This window comes from Pelophylax lessonae (genome assembly GCF_965119305.1).
Source record: "Pelophylax lessonae genome assembly, chromosome: 3".
NCBI lineage: Eukaryota > Metazoa > Chordata > Amphibia > Anura > Ranidae > Pelophylax > Pelophylax lessonae.
The window spans coordinates 396,800,249-396,816,742 of record NC_138770.1 but is presented as its reverse complement, the minus strand read 5'-3'; positions in this window follow the sequence as shown (position 1 = coordinate 396,816,742).

Sequence of the window (16,494 nt, the reverse complement as noted above, 5' to 3'; positions counted from 1 at the left end):
GGAATGTTCTATAGCAGAATGTGAAAAATATTGTTTTTTTTTTTTTTTTTAGAATTGTCTCTCTTTTTTTGTTTATAGCACAAAAAATAAAAATCTCACAGGTGATCAAATACCACCAAAAGAAAGCTCTATTTGTGGGAAAAAAAGGACATCAATTTTATATAGGTATGGCGTTGCACGACTGCGCAATTGTCCGTTAAAGTAACGCAGTGCCGAATCGCAAAATAGGGCCTGGTCATTAAGGGGGAAAATCCTTCCGGACTGGTGTTTACGGACAGTTTTACCTCAGTTAGAAACACTTCTAAGATCATTCAGAATATATTGACAGATGTACTCAGCTTGCAGTTGACCTCCTGCTAAGCAGGTTTTGCATTTCCCTAACCCAGACTTTTTTTTTAACCAGGGGTTAACCTGGGGTGCCTTGAGGTTTCTTAAGGGGTGCCTTGGCAAAATGCCTAAAAGTTATTCAAAAGTTGTATACAAGCCAGCAAATGGATCAAGCCTGCATTTTAGTTACACAAAGCCACTGGCTTTCATTGTGCACTATTACAACTTTCTAGACACTGGCATCCTAACCCAATGACATCATCAGTTAATAAGGAGGATGTCTGTTGCCTCCACAGCATCCTTGTTTGACCATCCTGTGCCCTCTCCCTCAGCACTGGGGTAACATTATCTTGACTAATGGAGAGAAATTGAGGGAGAAGAGAAACATTGTAATACTAGTCAGTACCAGTGTGCAAAAGTGTATCTGCAAAATAATAAATTAATGTAGATGTTGAATACATGGATTTGTGAATAAATGCATGTGGATTTTGCTGCATTGTGTAAAGCTATTAGAATCGTTTTTTACATTTTAGAATGGGCTGCCTCGAGACTGTCCATAATTTTAAAGGGTGCCTTGACTAAAAAAAGGTTGAGAAACATTGCCCCAACCTACCTTGCGCAGTCCTTTCTAGTTTTTTTTCCTGGAGCTCTCCTTTAACCACTTGCCTACTGTGCACTTAAACACCCTTCCCATCCAGGCCAATTTTCAGCTTTCAGTGCTGTCACACTTTGACTGACAATTGCGCGGTCATGCTACACTGTACCCATATGACATTTTTATCATTTTTTTCACACAAAATAGAGCTTTCTTTTGGTGGTATTTAATCATCTCTGGGTTTTTTATTTTTTACAAAAAAAAAAGAATAAAGACAGAAAATTTTGAAAAAAAAAAAAAGTTTTTCTTATTTTCTGCGAGTAAATTTTGAAAATAAATTTTTCTCCTTCACTGATGTGCGCTGATGAGGCAGCACTGATGGGCACTGATAGGCTGCACTGATGGGCACTGATGAGGTGGCACTTATGGGCACTGATGAGGTGGCACTTATGGGCACTGATGAGGTGGCACTTATGGGCACTGATGAGGAGGTACTAATATGCCGCACTGATGAGCACTGATAGGCGGCACTGATAGGCGGCACTGATAGGCGGCACTGATGAGCACTGATATGCGGCACTGCTGGGCACTGAGAGGTGGCACTGAGAGGTGGCACTGCTGGGCACTGAGAGGCGGCACTGACGGGCGGCACTGATGGGCACTGGCGGATGGCACTGATGGACACTGACGGGTGGCACTGATGAGCACTGATGGGCGGCACTGATGAGCACTGATGGGCAGCACCATCAGTGCCCATAGTGCTGCCAGTCAGTGCTCATCAGTGCCTAGATGAGCAGGCACTGATGGGCAATGACTGGCAGCACTATGGGCACTGATTGTGGGCATTGATGGGGGGCACTGAGGCGGGCACTGTGGGCACTGATGGGGGGGCAATTTGTGTATTTTTTTTACATTTAGTAATCAGGGCACTGGTGATCAGTGCCCTTATTACATTGCTGTGTGTCCCCGGCGCTGTGAGGCTCCCCCCTCCTTCCTCACACTGCAGGCTCTGTGTGAGGAAGGAGCGCCGGCGATGAGAGATGATCTCATATGTTTACATATGAGATCATCTCTCATTGGACGGCTTGATCACGTGGTGAATGGCCGCTGTGATTGGCCATTCACCACGATCTGTGATCGGCCGTGTCCAAGGGACACGGCCGACACAGATTCTCCCCAATGCACGCTCGCGGGAGCGCGCGGGGAGAGTCTTTCTGGGAGGCCGTTTAAAAACGGTCTCCCGAAAATTCAAGTCCGCGCTGCAGCCGTATATAGGCTGTAGCGCGGATGTCAGGTAGTTAAATAAGGCCTTAGGTAGCATGAACAAGTTTAAAAGCAAATGCAGTTCTTTCTAGTTATATTTCCTAAAGCTTACTTTAAATAAAACCGCAGGTGACATGAACATGTTTAGAGGCAGAACTACAGTAATTCTTTATAAACCAAAAAAACGAATCACAAGATAAGCAACGTTTAAATGTTAATTATTGCATTTGGAAATTTAGGAGCTGTTCCAGTCTACAGACTCTGAATTAAGGTGGAAACCCTGGAACCCTGTTAAATCATGCAACCTTTTATAGTTTCCTTGAGTTCAGCTTTAAAACATCTAATTTGGTCAATGAATATTGTAATTTAGGGGTGTGTGGCATCACCAAAGTAACATTGTTTTAAATGGTAATTGGCAGTGTTTACTTTTGAATATTGAAAAGTATGCTTTTTAAGTCATGTATCAAAGGCATAGTATATACTTTCAGTACACTCTTTCTAACAAAATTCTTTAAAATTATTAATCTTATATGCAGGTTATGAGTGGATGCTCCCTTAATCGTATACTAAACTGATAACAAAAAGGTGAGCTAGGCTGATGGGAGGAAGACTTGAGCCTCTTTAGGTATTGAGGATAAATTGTTGCACGTTGCCTGTAGCTACCGAGGTCAGTAAGGGCTTGTTTTAAAGCTCATGTACTGCCTGTTAGAAATAAGTAATTTGTTGAAAAGTTATAGCTTGGCCACAGGTTCACTTTAAGGCCATCTAGGCTTAGGGAGATATCACACATATAAAGCCCGCATTAGAGATCAAGCTAAACATTGTAAATAAAGATGATTTTCTTAACAGAAATCTCGGTGATTCTATATGATTTAATAGTTCAGGAATTTAAAATGAATGTCTCCACCTAAACTCGTTTTTAGTTATTAATAGCTTAAAGATTTCCATTGATTTTACCTTCATGGTATTTATATTTCTTACACCTTGGGTAATGTATAGTCAAGGGGCAAATGAATTGCGGTCCTTCAACAAGTGGGAGATACAGGTCAAAACGCCCTGTGCTAAATAATGGGCATTCCAATTTTCCTATATTTGAAACAGCTATGTCCTCAATCAAGTGTGTGTTCACTGCAGAGAAGAGCTGACCTTATTCTCACTACTGCAAGATCTATATCACCCAGCTAATATGAGGCATTAACAATAAAATACACGTGAACTGTTTCAGACCAACACTGTGATAAGAAATAGGGCTATTTATATACAGATTAAAGGTCTTTTCAGAGACCATGTAGAAGGCACGTGGTTTGCAACACTGTGTAGTGATCTGCAAAGAAGTGTCTTGCATGTTTTCCAGATAATAGAACAGGGCTAAATAAGAAATCATGTGCTGTATTACCCTAAAGTCTTTCCAATGTCACTCAAACTTTTTAATACCTATTATAAGGCTGTATGAAACATACTCAAGGATAATAGTAAAAGAGAATATTGCAAATATAAATTTAAGCTTAAGAGTTTTGCTTTAACAAAGTACAGTCACCCTATGAAAAAGTAACAGAAATGGAAACTGAAGCACCGCAGAACTGGTAAGAGGTCCAGATATAACTGTATTCTAATTGAGTCAGAGGGAAAATGCAAAGAGTATTCAACATATTAAAAGGTCCAAGAAGGCGCCTTTCATCAGGGCTCAAAGCAATGTGAATGGACTAGAAGTGAAATGAACCTTTAATGGTATTTCTTCCAGTGCAATTACAAACTTAGGCCTTGTCAGCAGCAGGTGTGGCTGCCAATGATGAAGTGGACATCTTTGGACCTCAGAAATGCTTTAACTACTCTTTGGATTTCCACCTTGACTATTATTAGAATAAAGTTGTATCTGTACCTCTTAGCAGTGGTGTGGTGCTTCAGTTTCCATTTTTGTTACATTACACTACAAGCCCGTGGATTTCCTCTGGGTTGTAGAGGTCAGGTTATTTACATTAACATCAATACTTTAAGATAGCAATACCAATAAAATATCCTTACAGGTCCACAACTATTTTTTTACTTTCTTGAACCACCGTATAAAAAAGGGCAGGCATCCTACAGCAGCCAACCGACCAAAAGTGTCCCTTGATTTTTTATCAGTAAATGGAAACCAGGGCTTACCTTTAAAGATCTTACTACTGTTAGGTACTGTTCTTCTGGCACTTTTGATTTGTGGTTTTTTAACCTTTAATAAGATATAGAGACAGTGATTGGAAATATTTCCAATAGGAGACCTAAAGAACGGTGAGGTTGGGAAGGGTTAAGAATCTCAATCAGGTTTTTTACAATTGTGTCCCCATTGCAAAGATTCCCCTTCTTTTCTTGTCCTTGTAACAGGCTGTGTGTAAAGGTGTAATGGTATGACTCAAACAGTAGGCAGGATGGGATCTCCTTAACAGGACATATAATACAAAAAAAAAAAAAAAAAAAAAAACATTTTAACCCTTTCTTTTCTATCCAAAAAAATTGCTATTTAAACCCTAAACCCAGTACTGTAGGGATCCAGGGTGCTCTTAACATGTTGCATCATTTTTGCCCTACCGTGCCTACCCTTAAAACAAAAAAAAACATTCATAGCCACCAGAAATAGACTTGAAATATAAGAACAAATTGCAAAGATAATGAAAATAAACACTAGGCAGTTTGATTTATTTTGCCATGTATCAATGTAAAGCCGAACTTATATAATGCATTGACCAGAATTATGTAATGTAAATCACAGTATACAGAGTGCTGCGGTCAGGAGCATGAAATGCACAGCAGAGCTCAAAATGTTGTACAGCAGTCATTATGTTACATACAGCACAGCCTACAGAGTGAAAATGAAATGTACAGAACTTCTTACAGAATACAGCAGTCACAATTTAATACTCAGCATGGCTTACTTCCTTCACCAGTTAGGAATATGTACTGTACAGCATAGGTTAGGGAATGTAGCAGTCAATAGTCTGTAATATTTAGAACCCCTTACACTGGTGGTCGGTAGTGAAGTTCCCTCTTATGTTGGTGGTTCATTGAGAAATGTCCTCTTAATTTGGTGGTAAGTATAGTGGCCCCTTGAAGAGGTGCAGCCTTAAACTGGCACCAGTGTAGTTTCCCATACATTGATGGTAAGTGATAAGTACCTCCATATATTTTGGAGGTCAAAGCAGAAGTGTTCCCTCACTTTGGTGGACAGTGTAATGTCTCCATTTATAGGTAGTCAATGGAAAAGTGCCTTCTGACATTGATGGTTAGTGTATTGTCTACTTACTTTTGTGCTCAGTGGTAAAGTACTCCTTGCATTGGCAGTCAGTGCGTGTTCAGTTACAACAAACATTGATTTAATTTGTATTCATCTTAGATGTCATGTTGCTTAGAATATTCTCTGGCCTGAAAATAATTTAACTAAACCACACTTTGCACAAACAAATCAACTAATTGTCAAATAAAGGTAACTAATTGTGCTGTTCATAGTTTAACCACGTTAACAATTGTTACTCGAGAAAAACTACAACTTCCAATTCCAGTAACCAAATTTTATTCTAAAATTATGCAATTAATGGTTATTAAACTAAAGTGGCTCTAAACTCAAAATGGTTCATTACCTTAATGCATTCTCTGCATTAAAGTAAAAAAAACACACTACCTAATCTATCCACCCCACTCCCTAAACATGTATCTGAGTCACTGATCCAGCGAAGTCCCGGCTACAGCACCATTCTCCTCTCTTACTGCTTTGTCAGGCGACACTGAGAGCAATGGAAGCTATAGAATTCTGCTGCTTTCAGTCCAACTCCTGTGAGCAGGAAAGAAGGGTTTGGCTTACCAATACTCTAATACCAATACGCTATAGAACTCAGAAGTGCTCCTGCATGGGTGCCCCTTGGCTTGCAGAGGTGGCACCTGGAGGAGAGGAGGAGCGGACAGCACCAGCAGGGGGACTGAAAAAGAGGAGGTAAGAGACTGCCCTATGCTACATCATTGCACACAGAGCAGGAAGCTATACCATATTTTTTATTAAAAAAAAAACAAAGAAAACCTTTAATATCACATTCATTTGAAACTCAAAAAAGAGCTCCTATATTTCTATCCTTATGGGTTCTTCTAAGCTGGGATGTTGCTCATTTTAATTCTTAGTCATACTATATTCCTGCCATGAACATTACATTACTGTACCTAACTCTATACATTATGAACTTGATGAATCTATTACAGTATATGAGTAATATACACATAACATTTAGATGTATTTTAAAATTTTGAATTGTCACATAAATAAGCCTTGCCATAGCAATGTGTTGCTTTCAACTGTTTTTTTAGAAAAGGGCTAAGTAAAAGTCTAAAGCTGAAAAAATACACAGACTGTCATGTACCTGGAGATGGAGCCTGAGGTGGAGAGGAAGGCAATCTCTTACACTTCCGGCCTCGTACCCCTGAAAAAGTAAACAGGAGGCACGGAAGCCTGGAGTGGCAGGAGTGCCTAGAAGTTCAGATGGTGAAGGCTGCAGATGTAAGGCCTGTCCGTTCCTGGATGCAGGTTGAACCGTAATGCAGGGCAGCAGGTACTTGGCAGGCTGGCGGGTGGCAGACAGCCGGTACTTGGCAGACTGGCTGGTCACAGGCAGCAGTTGCTTAGCAGGCTAGCAGGTCACAGGCAGCAGGCACTTGGCAGGGTGGCAGGTAGCAGACAGCAGATAAAGGGATGGCTGGACACACAGCAGGGTCAGGCAAGCCAGGTCAGTAACTAGCAGGCACATCAGGAACAGAGCAGTAGGCAGCAGAGCAGTCAGGTTCAGGCTGGAGTTGGCAATGGCAAACAGGCAGACAGAGGGATCAAGCAGAGACGTGGTTGAAGAGCAAGCCAGGGGGTCGGTTCAGGCAGAGTACAAGCGTGGTGAGACAGAACACTGTAGACCATAGGCAAGGTCCTATTGCAGCAGAGGTGTTTGTATAGCCCACTTGGTGCCACTGTAGTGGCAGGCGTGAACGCTGGTGCATTTTCGTGATTTGGCTAACAAAAATTCTCCGTCTGCACAAAACTATTTGCCTGGGCTTATTTCTTCTTCCCTAACACAGGCAAACCACTGAAGTTATACAATGTTCCTTTCAAAAGCAAAATATTAGTTTGAATATTAATTTTGTTTGAGCTCAAATTGAAATTTCTCAGGAGGGTTTCCACCCTTGTTTTGTTTTGTTATTTTGTGTTCTGAAAAACACTGTTTTACTTTTCACTGCACACGTTATTCTTATTTCTAGTATTTGTCTCAATTTCTCTTTATATTGCTAAATACACGATTAATGTATAAATACATACAATTAAACATATTAGAAATCGTGCTGCCAGATCTAAAAGTAGCTGCTGACAAAAAACAGATAGACTGTGAGTAAAAGTAGGAAGAAATTGCTGCACTTGTAGTGAGACTTAAAAATTCATGGTGCAACATTGACATTAAAAGTGAATTTGAAAAGAATAAAAAAGAAAAAAAAAAAAAAAATAATATAATAAAATATATATTAGTCTCAATTGTGTACAGAAATCCACCACTTGCTCTGATAGAATTATTGTGTGATCCAGTGCTTGCAATAAACCGTCACCTCAAGTTAAGAGGACTCTTACTGGAACCCTTTGACCCGATTACAGAGTCAAATAAGCATGTGGATTCGAATTTTATCAATGGATGATCTATATAGAAGCCATCTCCAAGGGATCCAATAATATCTGCCAATCTCTGGTGTAAATCGGCTCATAGTTCTATCCATTGGTCCCCAAATAATTCACTATATCATATATGCAAAGTGAGAAAAATCACATAGTGTGAAACTGCATAAAACTTTAGAAGGGTTGTAAACCCTATTTTTTTTTGTAATTAAAAATAACAAACATCCCTATACTTACCCGCTCTGTGCAATCATGTTGCACGGAGCAGCCCCAATCCTCTTTTTCCAGGCCCCTCCTTTTCATTGGGTGCCCCCACGGAAAGCCTCTTTCCCTGGGGGCACCTGTGTGGGCTCAGACTCAGACTCCCCTCGCTCCCTTGTCACTGTTTTTTTTTTTTTTTTAATGAATCTTTATTTAGTTTAAGAGTAAAAAAACACAAAGAGGGAAACAACAATGGCAAAGGGTAAAAAAAAAAAATGGGGATCAGGCCAAACAGTGCCACATCCCGGGGGGTACAGAGTTGTGATTCAAAAATTCAATCAAAAAAATCAATCAAGAAAATCAAACATAGTGCATTACGGAACCAACATATGACATAGGGCAGGATGCCGGAAACCACTAACTAGGGTTGACCATGGACGGCCACAGGCGCCAATCTGTACATGGGGCCCAGCCCAGGAAACCCCAAGTCAGAGCCCACCCCAGGGGAGGGGGGCCAATGGCCTCCATCAGACCTCCCCCAACGCGGCTCCGCGACCAGGGGCCCCCCCGGACTCGACCTCCCACCCAAAGGGAGGAGCGTAGCAGCAGCCCAGGTCCCCACCAGAAACCTAGGTGGCCTCCAGGCAACCCCAGAGGCCCAAAAAAAAAAAAATGGGGGGATAGCATGCATAGCTCCGGCAATCCACCTAACATAGTCGTGAAGCAATCCACCTAAGGTAGCTTGGGCAGCATGTGGTAGAGGGAAGGGGAGGGGAAGAGTGAGGGAAAGAGTAAGAAGGAGAAAAAAGAAAGAAGGAAAAGGAAAAAGAAGAGAAAAAAGGAGGGGGAAGACAAAAGGAAAGAAAGAAGGGGGGAGAAATGTCGTACCTGCCGGGGTCTGGAGCTCATCATATGCCACGCCTCCACGAGGGCAACCATAATGTCCAGAAGTCGAGGATACTGTACCATAGAAGGTCTAGGGGTTGGGCAGGGGGAGTCTACGTAAGGACGGGTTGGCCAGCACCAACAGGGCCTGGTCAAGGCTCGAAGGAAGTACAGCCGGGTCACCCAAATAGTCGAGCTACGGTCTCCACTTCGTGTTATTACGTTTCTGCGTCCCCCTACATTTAGCTACCCATTCCTCCGCATCCCTGATGTTGTCCACCACACACCTCCACTCCGCCCCCTGCCCGGGACCTGCGGCCGCTTCCAGTACATCGGAATCAGCCTCGTAGCAGCATTGAGGAGGTGGGGCAGTAAGCTACCCCGATAACGGCTGAGCGGCACACAAGGAACATGCAGGAGAAAGTGGAGGGGCTGAATGGGACATCCAGGTCAAGAATGGACTCAATCTGCTCCCGGACATCTTGCCAAAAGGGGGCAATGACCAGGCAGTCCCACCACAAATGGAACAGGGTGCCATTGCCTCCTCAGTTCCGCCAACATGCAGAGGAGGCAGAGGGATATATGCGGGCCAGGTCCGCCGGTACCCGGTACCAGCGTGTCAGGAGTTTGTAATTAGTCTCTTGCATTTTAGAGTCAACCAAGCTCAAATGGGTAAGCTGATAAAGATAGGTCAACTGAGTGTCAGAGAGCTGCAGTCCCAGATCCCTCTCCCACAACTGAACACACACGGTTGTGGAAGTGGAAGAAGCAGCACCCAGCAATTGGTACAATTCAGAGACCATATGGGGGATAGGAGTATCCTGTATAAACAGGCGTTCAAAGGGCTTGAGGGAGGCCGGAGGACGGATGGAGGAGCCATGGACCGTAAAGAAATGATGCAGCTGTCTATACTTCCAAAAATTCATAGGGGAACCGCCATGGCAGGCTCTCAGAGTTTCATAGGACAGGAGCCTACCCCAGTCCATCAGTTTCCCTCGACTGGCATTACCATCATCCACCCAAGGGTCAAAGAAGGCCATCTGCTCACCCAGGGGGAACCAAAGGTAGCCCCACAACAGCACCAACGGGGAGACAGGGGGTGCCAGATCCAGCAGTCTGTTCACCCGGTCCCATACAGCAAGCGCATGGACTGTAAGGGGAGAAACATACTCTGACAACCCCCCGTGTTCCCAGGAAAGCCAGGGGGCGTAGGACAGGTTTCTGCCTGCCATAAACTTCTCAAGCTAGACACAAAGCTTGGAGTGGGTGTGGAAGCGCCAGTTGAGAATACGTTGGAGGACAATTGCCCGATAGTAACGATGAATGTCTGGCAGGCCAAGCACCTGGGAGGTCACTGGTTTTGATTGACGGCTCCTGCTGCTATCAATCTGTCCAATAAAGAGAGAGACAGCGGCCGGAGCCACTGCACTCATGCACATCGCTGGATCAGATAGGGCTCAGGTAAGAAAAGGCGAGGTCTGGGGGGCGCCGCAGCACAAAAGGTTTTTAACCTTAATGCATAGAATGCATTAAGGTGAAAAACCTTGAGGCTTTACAAACACTTTATGAGGAGTCAATGATAAATACATTACTCTTTTAATGCAAAAGTAGTAATACTGCTATACTTCCTAAAACAGACAAGCGTGGGGATGTCAAGTGCGTAAGCTCCAGACTACGCGTTTCATCAAATCTGACATCATCATTGGCCTCCTTGGCGATGGCTTCTATATAGATCCTCCATTGATTGACTCCATAATAGGGTCCAAAGGTTTCAGTAAGAGTCCTCTTAGGATGAGGGGCAAGCATTGGATCACACAAGGTATATTGTATGTTTGCCTGTGTATTGCAAACTGCACTGACTGTGCACACGGCACTAATAATGTTTTCATTACATGTTTGCACTCTTTTAAGTCCTGATAAGAACTAGCCTGCTTATGGTATGCCCCTTGTTACCATAAAAGTACAATTGTATTATTAATGTGATACCTACATAATCAAGTGTATAAAAACCTTCAATTGTGTCAAATAAAACAGAACATTGATTTGGAAAGATGCTGAGTATATCTTTTGTGTCTGTTCCCTACTGCAGTAGTTATTATTAATTTGGAACTACTAATCAATATGAGGATAGGAATTGCCTATCTATGAAATTTCCAGAACCATTATTTCGTTTTTTAGTTTTTATTCTTTTCAATTCACATTTAATGTCAATGTTGCACCTTTATTATTTTTATTTATTTATATTATATTAATTTATGAATAAATTATAATTTATATTTATATAATTTATTGTCACTTCATGCACAGCAATTTGTTCCTACTTAGAAAAATATACAAAAATAGGTTTTTGCAACAAATGGAAAGTCATCGCAAACACAAAAAATAACTAAAATAGGGTGAATGCTTAATAAAAGCAGAACTATAGGCATACATCAAAACTATATATATATATATATATATATACAGTATATAGACATAGTACTAAATACTGTATACTATAAAGATAGTTTTAGGCAGGTGTGAAAAAATGGTGTAAATTAGGAATGCATTCAGAAATAGAAGTGTTAATAGTTTATTTTTTCATCAATTAACTAAATGAAAAGTAAATGAATAAGAGAGAAATCCAAATCAAATCAATATTTGTTGTGACCACCCTTTCCCTTTAAAACAGCATCAATTCTTGTAGGTACACTTGTACAACGTTTTTGAAGGATCTTGTCAGGTAGGTGGTCCCAATCATTTTGGAGATCTAACTACAGATCTTCTGCAGATGAAGGCTGCCTCAAATCCTTCTGTCTCTTCATGTAATCCATACACACTCAATGATGTTGAGATCAGGGCTCTGTGGCCAAACCATCACTTCCAGGATTACTTTTTCTTCTTTATGCTAGTTTTTAATGACATTGGCTGTATGTTTGGGGTCAATGTCCTACTGCAGAATAAATTCCGGGCCAATCACATGCCTCCCTGATGGTATTGCATGATGGATAAGTAACTGCCTGTATTTCTTGGAATTGAGGACACCATTGATCCTGACTAAATCTCCAACTCCAATTGCAGAAATGCAGCCCCAGACTTGCAAGGAACCTCCACCATGCTTTGCTGTTGCCTGCAGACATCCATTATTGTACCACTTTCCAGCCCTTCAGTGAAAAAAACTGCCTCCAACTACAGCCATATATTTCCAATTTTAACTCATTAGTCCAGAGCACCTGCTGCCATTTTTCTGCACCCCAGTTGTTTTTGTGCATAGTTGAGTCGCTTAGCCTTGTTTCCACGTCATCATTTTTTAGCCACAATTCTTCCATGAAGATCACATTTGTGCAGACTTCTCCAGATAGAAGATGGGTGTACCTGGAACCCACTGGTTTCTGCCAGTTCTGTGCTGATGGCACTGCTGGACATCTTCCGATTTTGAAGGAAAGTAAACATAATGTGTCTTTCATCTACTGTAATAAAGTCAAACTTTAGTCAGAAAATGAAGTCCTGCTAGATCGCTTCAGGCTGGCCCATTTTGCAGGTATATCTATGTAAAACATTAAAAATAAGTGTCTATACTGTTTAAATCCAGTAATACACTGTCTCACCCTGTTCTGCACATACTCAGTTTCTCTCCCATTTTAGGCGTTTTTAGGCACTGCTGAGTTTGTAGAGGACGATCTGCTGACAGCCTTAGGGCCAGTTCATACCATAGAAATATAGTACGGATGAGTTCCAGATGCTTTTCTGCATGCGTGTTATTGGTGCGTTCCAGTGCATTTTTGGTGCGTTTTTGATGCAATCCAGTGCCTTTTCCCCCCCCTCTTTTTTCTTAACCTTAAATAAAGTAATGTGTGTTGCAGTGTGTTTTTGGTGCGTTCTGGTGCGTTCCATTGCATTTTACAGCGTTCCAGTGCAGTCCAGCGCAGAAAAAACGCAGCACGTTCTTTTTTTTTCTGGAACTGCAAGTACTGGTTTGAACCATGCCATTTAAAACCATATAACCTACTTTCCATGTGTTTTTGATGCAGAAAAAAACGAACGGGACTGCATGTGGTGTAAACTGGCACTAAAAGCAGAATAAAACCCTCCTATTCTTTACAGCCAAGAGAGCTGCTTCTGTTTAAACTGCAACTGCCATAGTATTACACATGTGATCGTTTATGACACCAGCCATTTGATGGTTTGACAGTTTGGTTGAGGACACAAGTAAATGTGACAGTTAGCAATCCCTGCATTCCTGGAATGTAACTGTTCTTTGAAACCGTTAAATCAATAGGTTTAGTTCTACTTTATGATTTACTGGGCTTCAGCAAAATGGCAGCCTCCAGCATGAAGCATGTTGTTATGGGTAAAGTTCCACTTTAAGTTTCCTTGGCTCACCACTGCGCACGCCTATGGTCCTCAATGTTACCTGATCAATAATGTCTCCAGTGCTGAGAAATACAGGCAGATGATTATTCATCATGCCCCACATTTATTCTGCAGCAGAAAAACGATCCCAAATATACAGCTAATGTCATTATGGAAAATCTTCAATGTAAAGAAGAACAAAGAGTCCTGGAAGAAGTGGTTTCACAGGACTGGACAGTGGATGTTGCTGCACCTGTGCGATCCGTATGCGCCAGTTCTTAGCTCAGCGTGGTGTACAGTGGATAAATCTAACTCCATGGCCACTGCCGATTCTTCTTCTATATACCTTGTTTGTTGTACTACCTTGAGCCGCGGTATGCCCAAAGGCTCTGTTTTGTATTTCTTTCTTTTTTTATTGAAATAATAAAAAGAAGTTTGAGGCTCCATTCACACCTGAACGTATCGTTTTCACGCATTTTTGGGGGGCTTTTTTTCAGGTGCTTTTTCAGATTTTTTTTTGCAGGTGTTTGGAGGCAGGCATTGAAATTTGACCAAAAATGCTTGTAATCTGCCAAAAAAGAAGCTCGTGTACTTTTATGAGCCTCAGGTGCTTTTCTTCAGGCAACAAAATGCTCATATCTGCACAGGGGCTATTGAAATGACCCTAAAAAAAGAAGGGTACCAGCTCTCCTCTTTGCATAAATCCCCCCAGCTCTCCTCTCTGCACAAATCCTCCCAGCTCTTGTCTCTACACACATCCCCCCAGTTCTCCTCTCTAAACACAACCCCCCCCCCGTTCTCCTCTCTGCACACATCCCCCTCAGTTTTCCTCTCTGAACACATCTCCCCCCATTCTCCTCTCTGCACAAGTCCCCCCAGTTCTCCTCTCTGCACGAATATCCCCAGCTCTCCTCTCTGCATAAATCCACCCAGCTCTCCTCTCTGCGCAAAAAAACCCAGCTCTACTCTGTGTACACATGACCCCAGCTCTTCTCTCTGCACATATCCCCCCAGTTCTCCTCTCTGCACAGATACCCCCAGGTCTCCTCTCTGCTTAAAAAAAACCCAGCTTTCCTCCATGAAAAAATCCCCCCCCCCCTCTTCTCTGCACAAATCCTCCCAGCTCACCTCTCTGCACACATCCCCCGGAGTTCTCATCTCTGCGGAAATACCCCCAGCTCTCCTCCATGTACAAATCCCCCAGCTCCTCTCTCTGCACACTTCCCAACAGTTCTCCTCTCTGCACAAATCCCCCTAATTCTCCTCTCTGCACACATCCCCCCTTTCCCAATTCTTCTCTCTGCACACATCCCTCCAGTTCTCCTCTATGCAGAGACATCCTCAGCTCTCCTCTCGCTAAAATTCCCCCAGCTCTCCTACATGTAAAAATCCCCCCAGCTCTCCTCTCTGCACAAATCCCCCCAAGCTCTCCTCTCTGCACAAATCCCCATCTCTCCTCTCTGCACAAATCCCCCCAGTTCTCCTCCCTGCTCAAATCCCCCCTGCTCTGCACAAATCCTCCCAGCTCTCTTCTCTACACACATCCCCGAGTTCTCCTCTATGCACAAATCCCCCCCAGCTCTCCTCCATGTACAAATCCCCCTAGCTCTCCTGTATGTACACATCCCCTCCAGTTATCCTCTCTGCACACATCCCTTCAGTTCTCCTCTCTGCACAAAATCCCCCCAGCTCTCCTCCATGTTCAAATCACCCTAGGTCTCCTCTCTGCCCACATCCCCCAGTTATCCTTTCTGCACAAATACCCCCAGTTCTACTGCCTGCCAAATTCTCCCCCAGCTTTCCTCTCTGTACGAATCCCCCCAGCTCTTCTCTCTGCAAAAATTCCCCAGCTCTCCTCTCTGCACAAATCCCCCCAGTTCTCTTCTCTGCACACCCCCCCCCCCAAGTTTTCCTCTCTGCGCAAATCCCTCCCAGCTCTCCTCCATGTAGAATTCCCTTCAGCTCTCCTCTCTGCACGCATCCCCCAGTTCTACTCTCTGCACATATCACCCCCTATTTCTCCTCTCTACACACGTCCCCTCAGTTCTCCTCTCTGCCCCCCCCCCTTCACTGTTCTCTCCTCACAAAGTCCTATACGCTCTCCTCTCTGCTCATATTCAACCTTACCCCCCCCCCCCATACACAACCACTTTCACAGTGCACTTCTCTCTGCAAAACTTCACCTCTTCCACTACCACAAGTCTCTATGGTATGTAAGGGCTTTTTTTCCCCCGTAATTTTAGCACAGTACAGAGAGCTTCGCCTAGTGTAGCACAGAGCTGAGGAGGAGTTTCAGTAGCTGCAGCAAGTTGGGCAGAAGCTGACTCCTGGATCACTGCAGCAGCTGTAGGTTGCAGTGCTGGGAGCTGAAGTACTCACCAGGGCTCGGGGCATCTGCCCTGGGTGCCTAGCGCTAACACAGAGAAGCCAGTAGAGAAAGCGAGACATGTAGAAAACTTCCTCTACTTGCCATTCCGGCATGTTCTGCCTGAAAAAAGGCCCTGTTTATACTTATTCATATACATAGGAAATACAGAATATTAATATTTTGTATTCTCCTTTTGAACCAAATATGTAAAGTAGATATCAACAATATTGAAAAAATTATTATATAGAGCCTAAAACAAAGTGCATAGTGCATGAAAAGTGCAATATGACTATAACGGAAATGTAATACCGGATAATTGTGGAAATTATCTTAAAAATAGTTACTAACAAAATATCCCATGTAATGAAAGTGCCTGTGCAATATGTAAAAAGTGCAATATGACTATAACAGAGATATGATATCAGAAAAAAATTGAAAATGATCTTGTAACAATGCTGATAACAAAATATTCAGTGCAAGAAAAGTGCCTGTGCAATATGTGAATGCCAGTACCTAAAAGGTCTTTGTAGAGATAGAATTACACTATGTCTGATTCTCCTTCCCCTCTATTTTATAACATTCTCGACACAACCTTGCTATAACCTGGAGGATACTATGAGAGTTTAAGGCTATTGAGGTTGCCGATCCATTCCCTGGAATATTTTGAAAAAAGCTTGATTTGCTGGTTACACCAGCTTTATCTCTGGTGAGTTCATTTAGTGAGCCCTTTTTAACATGGATGGTGGGATGATCACATATGTACATCGAAGACACCACATTTTTGGATTGTTTGCACTTTGTGGCACCATTCCTGCACTGGCACTTTGTTGCAACTTTTATTGAGAAATTGTGGACTCT